The sequence below is a fragment of the Leptopilina heterotoma genome, unplaced genomic scaffold, assembly GCF_015476425.1.
Source record: "Leptopilina heterotoma isolate Lh14 unplaced genomic scaffold, ASM1547642v1 Lhet_182, whole genome shotgun sequence".
Classification (NCBI taxonomy): Eukaryota; Metazoa; Arthropoda; class Insecta; order Hymenoptera; family Figitidae; genus Leptopilina; species Leptopilina heterotoma.
Window position 1 is genome coordinate 661,711 of NW_025110899.1, and position 12,722 is coordinate 674,432.

At 31.3% G+C, this 12,722-nt stretch overlaps 1 protein-coding gene across 2 annotated transcripts in view; it reads left to right on the forward strand.

Annotated features, from left to right (window-relative positions):
• Nucleotides 1–12,722, forward strand: part of LOC122500159 (RING finger protein 17) — a 147,659-nt gene that overhangs the window by 52,198 nt on the left and 82,739 nt on the right. The gene's annotated exons all lie outside the window — the stretch shown is intronic.

Below are 12,722 nucleotides of genomic sequence, written 5' to 3' on the forward strand. Positions count from 1 at the left end.
TGCAGGATATTGTGAAACCTTGGATTTTCTAATTTTTTTTAGTATTTCCCAAAACATGTAACATCAAGTTTACAAACAATACGCTGCCTGTATGAAGCGTAAGTTAGGATCACATCTGATTGTTTCAAGAGTAAAGGGCTGTTATGTGAATGTAAAAGTTGCCGCACCCACTTTACAACAAAAAAAAAAGGAGAAAAAAAATTGAATATACGTCCAAGTGACGAACAGTATCAGTAGCATTGTTCTTTGACTGACAATTAAAATTCTTTGTCTTAAAAATTTCATCATGAAGTACGTGGGAAATTGATGTTGCATATTTGATATGACACGAAAATTGCAAATACACGAATTTCATATTTTTATTTATCACTCGTTGTCTTTTAAAGTTGCATTATATATATATTTAATTTCTAATTTGAAATGAGAAACGAAAAGAGTTTTTTTTAACAATTGTTTTTTTCAATCTCTATTTACGGAAAAGTACATTTTCTATAAAATGACAAATGTTATAGAAGAATGTTCATCAGGTTCACTTCAAGTCGAAATGATGGACATTATCAGATTTAACGGAAATTGTTTTTCGCTTCAAATTACTGATTGAGTCGGGAGAATTCATTTCTTGACTGCGACTTCAATCTGAATAATTCAAATCTCTATCGGATTGAGTATTCTTTAAAATACAAATCTTAAGGAAAGTAGTAAAATGTCTTCTACCTTACGCGACGGATAAGATTTAATTCTTAAGCTTACCTCGACGAAACGTTTTTATATTCCCAATGGAATTTTGTTCATACACTTTTAAAATAATCGTTAGCGAACGAAAATCCACTAACGATTCTTTTGACAATCTTTAGAAAAGAAACGTCCGAGAATAGATGAATGTGTACCAGCTTGGAAATTGTCATTTCCATTTGGAGTCAAACATAGAAAGTGTCGAAGGAACTGTCGTCGGTCGTTCCTCGATCCCTGGTGAGGATAATAAAGAAAGACGTCTCGTGGAAACGTTGCTGAGAAAGAAGGTTATATAGGTTCCTTTTTTCATTTTTCGCATGAGATTCGGAATAAGGACATGTTTTTATCTTGGGGAGAAATTCTATGCGCATTTTATATTCAAGTATATGGATGAGTTCATTTTCCAAATGAGATGGTTTCTTTCATTTTGAAATGTAAAAAAGTAAAAATTATATAAAAATGCATACAAAATCTCAATGTTGTATCTATATTTGAACCAATGGCGTGAAGAAGCAACAGGGTCTATTCATATAGAACCCTTTCAGGCAGGACTATGATATTCTCTATTCACTCCTCAAATACGGATAGAATTCTAGAATTCCAGAACTTCCGGAAAGTAGTTGTTGCGCAAAAACAATTTCAATTTTTGTTTGTGTATCTCAAAAAACAAGATTCTTGTATAATACTTAAATATTATAGAGAGCAGTTTATAACTAATGTACATAAGTTGAATTTGATGTTTCATAAATATCTAGACATCTTTTTGTAATAGAATAATTGCGTTTATATAAGTGTTATTACTCTACCTACATTCTCTTTTCCATCTTCTGAGTAGTAGAGCATTCATTTTCAATATTAGTCGAATTGAAAATTAACAAAATTATTTTTTTCAAATATTATTTCTTTGAATTCTATAAATGATGCAAAAGAACTTTAATTTGACTTTTACTGAGCGACAATTCTTTTGAATTATAATGTCAATATCAAATATTTTAACGCCAAATCTGCTTCATTACTCCAGATGGTGATGCCTTTGATTTTATTTGACGCATCAGAGTAATTCATTATTTTACGTAAAACACTAATGTCAACCGATTTATCAAAATTAATGTTGATTGATGTGTGCTTGAGATATTCTGATACTCGGAGTAATTAATATACTAGCTAAAATTTATATATTCGACCATCATTCTTCAATATCAAATTATTATTTTTTATAGTACGTATGTGTAAAAGTATATTTTTAAAAATTTACTCTATTTTTACTTGTTTCTTGAAAGAGTTTCTTCTTCATATAGATTGAGAATATTAATTTCTTAAATACCGAATTTCCACAATCGTAGTTCAATGACAAAATCAAGAAGATAGAATCTCCTCTTTTCTGAAATTGCTTATTCTGTTACATTTCCTTAGAAGATACTAAGAATCAAAATTATACCAGAGAGATTTCTCACGATAGTTCATATACGAGAGTGAATGATAGAAATCACTACCTCGTGCAGTAAATCAATCATTCAGTTTCGTTATGCTTCTCCTGCCGGGTGCTTGAATTTTTAATCAGGCGTGTCACTCATTAGTCTTGAAAATACAGTTTCGAAATTTTCCTGTACGCAGTCTTAGAAAAAATTTAAAACAACTAAATTTTGATTAAAATAAGCTGTCTTATTACTTTGTTAGGTATTAGAGATAAGATAGTCGATTACTTAAAAAAAACTTTTTTTTTCTGTTTCAGGTGAGTTTGAGATCCATATAATTATTAATAGTTTCCTGAAAGGTAAGTGTGATAGCAAATGATAGAGAATATGATAAATTTTAAATTTTATAATTATTTTCTACTGATGATATAAGTAACATGAAATTCACTGCTTTAAAATAAGTTTGTAAGCTGATATAATTGCAAATTGCGCATATTTTAAAACGTAAGATGAAACCAACATTGCAGTACATTCTAAATAGAATTTCTCCTTGAATGAAACTTTAAAAAATATATATATAAAGCATTTTGCAAGAAACAATTTCACGCTATTAAAGTTTGAAAGCTCTCGTGCTGTGATCCAGTTAAGGGCACTCTTATAAACTCGTGTATCCATTCTCATGAGACTCGGGATTATTTATTGAGCAAATCGTCCAGGAAAGTGAAAGGACTGAGGTCTTATCAAACAGCGTTTAACGTTTCTATACTTGTCCCTTTGCATCTTGTAATATAAATGGCGAGTCAGAACTTGGCAGAGTGTAGAAACTTTATGTGGAAATCTATTGCATTGATTTGTTGCGGAAAAAAACCTTAATTCTTATTTTATTCCAATTATATTTTTTTTTAATTTGAGTTAGTGTATGAGTAGTGAATTACTGTTTCATTAATATTTTTTGTTTTACTGTATAGCTAAAAAGTAAACTAAAAAGTAAATTTAATTTTTTACTGCTCTTCAGATCGTGTTTATTTTTGATATAATTTAATTTTGTTTTGATGTTTTCCCTCGTTCTGATATTCAACTATCAAAAGTTGACTCCAATGAGAGTGGATTTTCAACGTATTGAATTTATCATCTCACCGTGAACTCATTAGTTGTAACGTCTCGTTCACTTTAATGGAAAGCTAGTTTATTCGACATTGTAACTTAATTAGAGCATTATTTTTATTGTCAATGAAAATCATGATGTATTAGGAAAATTTTCAGTTTTTACGAGTTTTTTAGAGAATAAATATTATTTATATTCATTAGGCAGTAGATATTGCAATTTAATCGTAGATGAAAATAATTTATTCGCGACAATTATTTTGACTTTGTGAAATACATCTTTTGTTGCAAGCTTTTGTAAAAATTTTAACATTTACACCAGGAAATAATGGAAATTAGTAGAAAAGTTGTGCGATGAATGGTTATAAAAAATTAACACGGTTTTTGTAGGTAATTTTTTTATTTGATACTTTACTATGATTTTTAATAACGAAACAATTAATCAATCTTTGGTTTATCTTTACTGTACCTTTTATGATCATTAATATTATGCGCTACGTGAGAGCATAGATATTTGAGACATATGAGAGGAAAATCCCTTCGATTTCGCGGCCATCAGTGAATTTATTCGATATCCTATACTCTCGAGTTCGGAAACAATTATATACGCGAAAATATTCGATAATAAATTGTACATGAATTCTTCTCGATATGATAACGAAACGATTAAATTGCAATATCGTATTTTTTTAATAACGCAACATATACAACATTTTTCATTAAAATTTAATGAAACTTTACCACCTAAACGACCTGTTAATTAATAATCCATTTATTGATACAGTCGAGATAATAGTATTCAATACAATAGTGAATAATAATAATAATAATAATAATAATAATAATAATAATTCTTGGATACTTTATGATGATTGCAAACACTATATGTATAGTGTTTGTTGTCGAGTCGAGATTTAAGTTCCTGCTTTTGAATAGAGAGACATTAATTAATGTTATAATCAATCAGTACACAAATAACATTCGACTACGAATTATCGTTATGCATTCGGGATGTGCTCGTTTTTACTGAGCTTTTGTTTCGCAAACTCAATGTAAACTCGCGCATTTAAATCTAGAACAAGTATTGACCGCAACGGTGATCAAACAAATGCACTCAAATGAAGATTTTGTAACACGAGCCCCTGATGCGTGAGAGAAACGAGACATGAATCCTTTCAAACATGTTGGGGTGAAATTAAATTTCAAATTCGGATCATATTTGAATTCAGCGAAACATAAATTAGTGGTTAAAATTCGAGTATTTTCCCTCATCGTGATTCACACACTTCAGAAACACTGAAAACTTGAAGTATAATCAAATATGAATTTTCCTATTAATATCAAATGGGAATCAAGTGCATATTTTGTTACTGTATTTATTCAATATGTCTGTATATGGGACAAGTATGTGAAATTCAATTTTCTAGATGGTTGTGAGTGAATATTTTTAATTCTACGCCGAAATAATGTTACAAAAAATAATGATGAGAAGAATAGAAATCACATATATATTAGGTGAAGAAAATTAAAAGAAAAGAAAGTTAATGGGAGAAACTTGATCTATTATAAAATTATCGTTCTACATTTTTGTACATTGTCATTCTTTTGGATACAAAATGTTTTGTCAGTATAAAAAATTATAATTTGAGCAATACTACTTCATTTTAGTGTAAATTATATGAGGTGTTAAAATTATGCTGTAGAATTTGAAAAAAATTCTTTTGGTTTCGTTTTTTATTGAGTTTAATTTACATCTAATTACATGTCGAAAATGGAAGTAGAATTGAGGGAACTTACTATACTAAATCGAAGAAAGTTTTTTTATTAATGAAGGTTTTTTTACTAGAAAAAGTATTATCATAGGACCCTTTGTTAGACTGTTGCGAAATAGATATAATTTGTTATTAACTTAGAAATTTCATTGTCAAAGCATTTTGGCGCATTATTTGCGGTTCGGAATTTTATTGTACAGTTAGGCCGCAGTAAAATAGTACAACAAATAGCTTCAAGGAGCTTTTATGATCATTCTTAAAATCTCAAGAGAAATAACAATTGTGAATTTTCTCCGATCTAGTGATAGCAAATCATTTTTCTAGTGGCTGTTTCATAAAATTCATAAAAAGAACATATCTACAGGGACCTTTTAGTGTCAATTATGAAAATAAAAGTCCTCCGGAAGTTACTGCCTATAAAGAATCGTGCAATAAACGGTCGCATTTAATGAAATGAATTATGTTTAGTAAACAGTAAACCATATGATTTATTTTATTCTTTAATATATCGCGAAAATAAAAATACGGAGATATTCATTTTCACTAATCGAAAAATATTCTGCAATTAAAATTAACAGAGGAGAAAAAAAGGGGGAATGTTATCGGGAATTTTATTAAAATTTCCAGTCTTGTTGTTTATTAATGCAATAATATTTAGCAAATGAGTTTTAATTAAAATGTTTGTGTATTTTAAAATTATTTGAGCTTGATAATAGAATATGAATTTCTGATTTTAGAAAATGGGAAATAATTTAGTTTGTTTAATTTAGAATTGTTTTTGGGATTTTTTATTTTTGAATTTTTGATAAATGAAAATATTTTGATGAATGGAAAATTGTCTTTGAAATCGACTTGAGTGATAGTCACACATATGCAAACGCATAAGCATAAAACTGTGGAGTATCGTGTGACAGACGGGCATGCTTTTTGCAGGATTCGAGCAAGTCCTTGCTGTTGAAATTTGTAAGTGCTCAGACTGACGTCTGCCCATATATTCGTGTCCATCACGAGCTCGAGCCAGCTCAAGCACTCGTGTAGGTGTGTCACTTCTCTCTGCTTCTCTCTGGCTGTGTGTGTTCATTTCCCAAGCAAGATAGATAAAACGTACGTATGCGAACGGTTGCCCGATGCCATGAAACTTAAATTTCCTTCGAAACAACCTGGAGTTACGGTGGTGAATTACGGTTCAGAAATTCCTAAGATATCTCTGGGTCCCGCGCGATACTCCAGGTCCGTGTCGAAATTACCAGTTTGCTCCCTCTCTCTCTCTCTCTTTAGTGGAAATTCGCGTAGGAAATAGAGGAGCGAATGACGTAAAACTCGCAAGGGATCGTTGGCGTTGAAGGTAGTTGAAGGTAGGTTGATACCGTGGAAGAGAGTTTATGTAGAGGCGAGGTGGTACCTAAATTTGCCGTTTAAATCCCCACCTTGCACGACCCCGCCGCGAAATGGCGGCCGTTCGTTCTCGCCTGGAGAGATAGGTGCATCCTGGAAGGGGGGTTGGGATGCTTGTGGGTGATGATGGGGTGGAAAAGCGAAAGAGAGAAACAGCTGGAATTGTCGAGAGTGAGGGAATATCCCTTTGTATGTTTATTACACCCAGACACAAGTCAATTTCGAAGAAGACCATTAAACGTGATATAATTTGGTTCCCAGTGTTACCAACGAGAAAACGTCTCTAAACGAAGTCTAATTTTCACTGTAATTGACTTTTTTTTTTAAAAATCATTCTAGAGGCAATTTATTCCTAATTAGTTGTTTCATTTCGCAGTACGGGAAAGACGGGAAAGATAAAACAAAATAGAAACTAAAGATGTTATAATTATATTTAATGCGAGCTCGATATTGCTAACTCGACTCTTATTTTTATAATAATGTTTAATTATAATCTGATGGAATTTCTTGACTTTTGCTAACTTGCTTTCATAATGATGCACTTACACTTACACTTACACGCTGCAGAGTCGAGTCGAGTCGAGTGACATTTAATTTTTGCGTATGGAGAATAAAAAAGCTGACTAATGTCGTAGTTGCAGCAGAAACATGTGCGGTTAGATTTGAGTGCAGAATACAAATAGCGTACAAAGTGCCAAGAAGAAAAGCAAATGTTAAGTTTGTATAATCATTATAACAGTTCCTAGCATGTTCCTAGTTGAAATGATAAGAGAAAAAAGAAACTGCCAAATACAGAGTATACAGAGTTGAAGAAAAAAGTGAAAATCTTTTCTCACTATTTTTCACGTCAGAGAGTATTTTCCTCGAGGCAAATTACGCGGTGTTACGCGGGGAAAACAACTTGGAGTATTCATAAAGTTGTTTGATATGGGTAAGTTCGTGACGTTTGATTCCAGTGAAGCGTTATCAACTGCAGGTTTTGTGTTTAAAAATTTTAAGCGAGAGTGGGTTTGATCCCATCCCTACCAATATTGCTGCTCACTCTCCCGTAGAAATAAACCCTACACCGCCGCTAATAACCCGCTATTATTGTGCCCGTTTTCTCGATGCTCGTGCCTATACGAGGTTCAATCAGTGCGAGGTTTATTGGCTTTTAATTGATTACAAATGACGGTTTGATTGGCTCCCTATCGTGGTACACCAGTTGTGCTTCGGGATTCTCGAATCAGAATTTAGGCGTTTAAATATTTCCATTCATTTTCTGCATAACTAAAGTATCAAAAGCTTACTTGTTATTCCACTCTAATTCACTTATGAGTGCTGAGTAAAAATAAATAACAATTACTTGAAAAAAATTGCATACACAGTACACAATATGGAATTAAATGCGAGCGTGGAAAAAACTTTTCAATAAATAGTTGCTTATAAATGCATTCCAAAAAAGAGGTAAATTTAATACATTTATTTTGATGAAAAATTAAAAATAAATTTCGTTAATTTCTGAAAATATCAACTTACATGGCACATAAATAGAGAGCGAATGTACATAATGCGAGTGTATAGTCCTTTCACTGTTCTAAATCTAATGAGACGAGAAGAAAAGGAGAGTGAAAACTTTTCATTAGTTCAATTTTTAATTGCAGAGTTTATAAAAATTGAATTATCTTATTCTTATTCATAGGTACTCCAGAAGAAACAAACATGTAAAATTTTTGGAAGTTTGAACAAAACGCTCCACATAGTAGATAATCGTGGCATTAAAATGCATGGCACATATCTGGGCGACTTTCCTTCCTGAAAACCAGTTGCCGAAGAAGTTTCCTGGTCGGTTTCTCTCGTCTTGTAACTGTATGTATATGACACGGTCCGAAGGATCGCGACCTTCGTTTTGCAAGATAAACCAGAAACGACCTTTCTCACGATTTACTTAACCGACTATGAAGGGAATATCCAGTTAAATTATCAAGAGACCGTTAGAAGCAGCGCGATCACGGAAATTACGTGATTCCAATTCCAAGAGAAAGGGAGAATGTGCAGAGAAAGATCAAGGTCGTTGCAGCTGTAATGTGTACAGCTGTAGGTTAATTCAATCCCATTGATTTAAATTGTTTTCAAGGTCAATTTTCCATTTAAACATTGCACTTTAAATGAATTTACTGCCGTTGTCTCTCATACATCCCACTCATTCCCTTTATCAACCCCAGTTTTTCTAAGGATATCAAATTGAGACATCTTTCATTCAGGGTGAAAGTGATTTATTCTTCAAATATTTCATTTTTCTCGTTCAGGGGTTTTTCTGAGTTTTATAATAAAAGTTAATAAAATTTTCATTTAAAAGTGAATCATTATATTCTTTAGGAGCAGGCGAAAAGTCAAAATTCAGTCTGGAAATCAGGGAAATACACGGAAAGACTTTGTGTTTCAAAATTTAACATGATCATGTCAAACAGGGGAAAACGATGTTTTTATGTTATTTAATCGTATTAACGTATCAACTATTAATATGGTTTATACTAAAGATTGGCACGGATCATACTAATTTTTTGTATTACTACTTTGTTAAAAGCTGATACGTTCGTACGCTTAAATAACATAAAAACATCGTTTTCCCCTGTTTCAAATGCATCATTGGTCTCCGTAATTAGAGTTTTTGAACGATATGTATATAATTTTTAATGATAAAAGTCGTTTTTGATTATCAACCTTCAATAAATAGTATTAGGTGGTTTATGGCGCATTATGTGGAATTTAAAAAAATGTGCATTGCATTAAAATAGTGATGAAAGTATAGGGATTATTTTTCTTAGATAGTGAGGAGAGTTATATTAGTGAAGGTCGTGGAGTTTCGAAGAACATTCCGTAGGTTCCGTTTTGAAATGTGTTGGAGCGGATACCTGCTTTCTGGTTCAAAGGCGTCGCTAATGCAGCCGCTCCGGTAACTATCTACCTAGCGTAATTGAATCGACGGGGCTATTAATGTCGCCATGCGTTGCACTTATGACGCGGGTTGTACAGCGCTTAACACGAACCCGTTTTCCTCTTCTCCTTCTATGCAACTTGTGCATCCCGAAACTGTTAATGATTTAGTTCGAACGTAATTATTTATGTTTATTCATATTTATCCTGGATTTAAAAAGGTCATTTAATCAGCAATATTTCATTTTCCTCTTTCTCTAGGTACATTTCTATCTCGAATAGTTCTATCTCCAAAAATTGGAAAGATTAAATTTTGATAAAACAATATAATCAGGGTTGTCAGTTGTCACAGGTCAGGGAATTTAGGGAAATTAGAAAAAACTCAGGAATTTGTATTAAAACTACTGGAAAAAATTAAATTTTTAGAATTAATAAGAATATTCTGAATTATGGTGTCTTTTTTGTTTGCCTCATAAATTATGAAATTGACAAGAATTCTAATACAAAACTTTCAATTTTTTCTATTTCTGACAATAATTTCTTTCTAAATATAACTTAACTCTTGAAGAACTATCATAAAATTATTACTTATAAATTATTTGATAAATAATTTTAATTAAAAATTTCAAAATTAATTAAATTTCAAAAGAGTTGCGTTTACAATCTTTATTTTAATTTTAGAAAATATCTAATTTTAATGGATTTAAATAGGAATTTTTTAAGAACAACTGAATACATAAATTTAATTATTTTCAAAAGTTATTAACTTATTCGCATAAATTCAATTGTGTTCAAAAATTAAAGAAAATTCTCGAAAAATTATCTAAATAAAAGTGATTAAAAAGTGAATTTCACTTAAAATTTTAAATTATAATTGAATATTAAAAGCATTATAGGGTGAATTTTAGAAATAATTGAATTTTGAAAAGGGTTTAAATTAAAATCTTTGAAAATTTGAATTTATAGTTACAATATTCTTACGATTATAAAATAATGATTTTATTTGTCATCTTAAATTTATTATAAATCATGAAGAAATTGATCATTCGAAATCGATCACTCCGAGTCGAAAACTCAAAATTCAATTATTTCTAAAATTCACCCTATAATGCTTTTAATATTATAAAAAGTAAAAAAAAAAAAAATAAACTTAAAAAGTTTAAATAAACTTAAAATAAACTTTAAAAATAAACACTTAAAATAAATTTTAAGTGAAATTCATTTTTTAATCACTTTTATTTAGAAAATTGTTCGAGAATTCATTATATAAAAATTTATCGAAAACGATCGATTTCGAGTGATTAAATATTTATTTAAAATCAGAATATTTTTCAAGGTCAGGGAAAAAGTGAAAATTTTGTCTCAAAATCAGGGAAAAGTCAGGGGAAAAAATTTAGTTTTTGTGGCAACCCTGAATTAATTTTTAGTTTTATTTCTTGGGTGCAGTTTTTTTGAGCTTATTTTGTGATGTTCTATATGATTGGCAAATTTTGAAAACAAATTTCAGTAAATTAATAATCTACCAAAGTTGTGCTATTCTATAATCCAATCTGTACGTTCTTTGTAAAAAAAATGATGAAAAAACGTCGTGCTCGGGTTTTGAAATCTGAATTACTAATACATTAACATAGTGCATTTGAGAAAGTTATGAGTTAGACTCTTGTATTAAAATCCGTAGTGATGAAGAGAATTTAAAATAATCCTCTTTCACACTTGCTCTGTTTGAACAAACGTTTAAAACCATTAAATCCTCACCAGCCATTCAACTTTCTTGAAATGGGAAACATGCGGGAGGACTAGCGAGTCCATAGCTCATTTCGTTGACGATTTATCTATCTAAAAAGGTGGGTCATATTCTGCATTGAAACAAATTGATAAAGATAATTAAATTTATAATCCTCTTTTGGTTTGTACTCTACTACCTCTCTACTCTCTCTCGTCTCAAAAGGGAATTAGCGTGTGGGATTTAGCGGTGCGTTTTAAATACGGCTAAAATCGTTGAACGTGCTGGTCGGAGAGAAAAGCAGAATATTGTCGAAGATTATTTCTGATAAACAAGCTGTATGTGTGGTGAGAGAGCGCAAGCACGATTGTCAGAAGGGGTGAAGGTCGTTTCAGGTTTGTCGAGGTTGGTCGAGGATGGTCGAGGGTTGAAGGGACACAAGGCGTCATATAATCAACGAGATACGGTATTTACGGTGAGAGATATCCACCATACCTGGTCTGCTCTGGTCTGGTCTCGACTGGCATGGTTTGAGCCCGGCTGATGTCCATTCCTCATTCCTGCTTTCTGCACTGCACAGGGCTATTAAATTTGGAAACTGTATACCAACCCATGCTAGCAGCCACCATCGCTCCATGTCACCCGGGTTTTATAAACGCATCAAAGTTGATGGTAGAACAGTAAAACAGACGAGCCATCCACACACGACACACTCTTGTAATTCAACAAAGGTCGATGACTTCCTCTCCTCTTACCTTCATTTTCTATTCATATTCCAAAATTTAACAAGTTGCAACTTGTTTATTTATTTAAAACCAACACATCATTCAAACACACAAATCAACCGATTTCAAATTGCACATTAGAAACTACACCAAAAGATTTAAAAAGAACGTAAATGAGATTTTAATCAAAATTGCAAATGGCTTCATGTTGATTCCAATTTTCTTGTTTGTTTGTTTGTTTGTTTTTTTGTTTTTTTTTTAATGTAATTGGCTTCTTAAAAATCAAAAAGTACAACTTCTCTCTCGTGATTGTTTGTATGGTTTCTTACTTGCGCTGCTGTTGAGAAAAACTTAATTTTTGAGATGAATGCTCTCTTCTTGTAATATTGTTTATTAAAAAAATATTCTGCGTTTCGTATTAAATTTCTTAAGGAGAAAAAGTATATAATGAATTATCGAATTGAATTAGTTCCAGGAAAAGTACATGCAAAGAAGAATTCATACATTACTTCCAGATATCTGATTCATGTAAATTTTTATCGCCGTAAGTGCAAAAATTACGCAATAGTTTGCGAAAATAATCGTCGAAAGGGTGTAACTTTGAAAGTTTATCCCTTTTTAGAAGTCATTATTACAGCTTAATTTCTTCCATGTGCAATTTTCAATGTTCGTGTACTCGATTTGCGTGTCAGAACGTGCGTGTGTAAATGTCACAAACTTTCGACAACTAAAAACCTGCATTTATTTATTGTATATGCATACTTTTTAGATTCCGATTAAACACATGCATAGTTTGAATACAATAAATGCAAGACTTGGATATTGTTTTTTTTTTTTGTTTTTTTTGTTTTGACTTTTTTCGACTATATTTTCAAAAAATGCGCCTTTTTCGACTTTCAAAATTTGTGACACTTTCGACTTTTCTTTCAAATATTTCAAC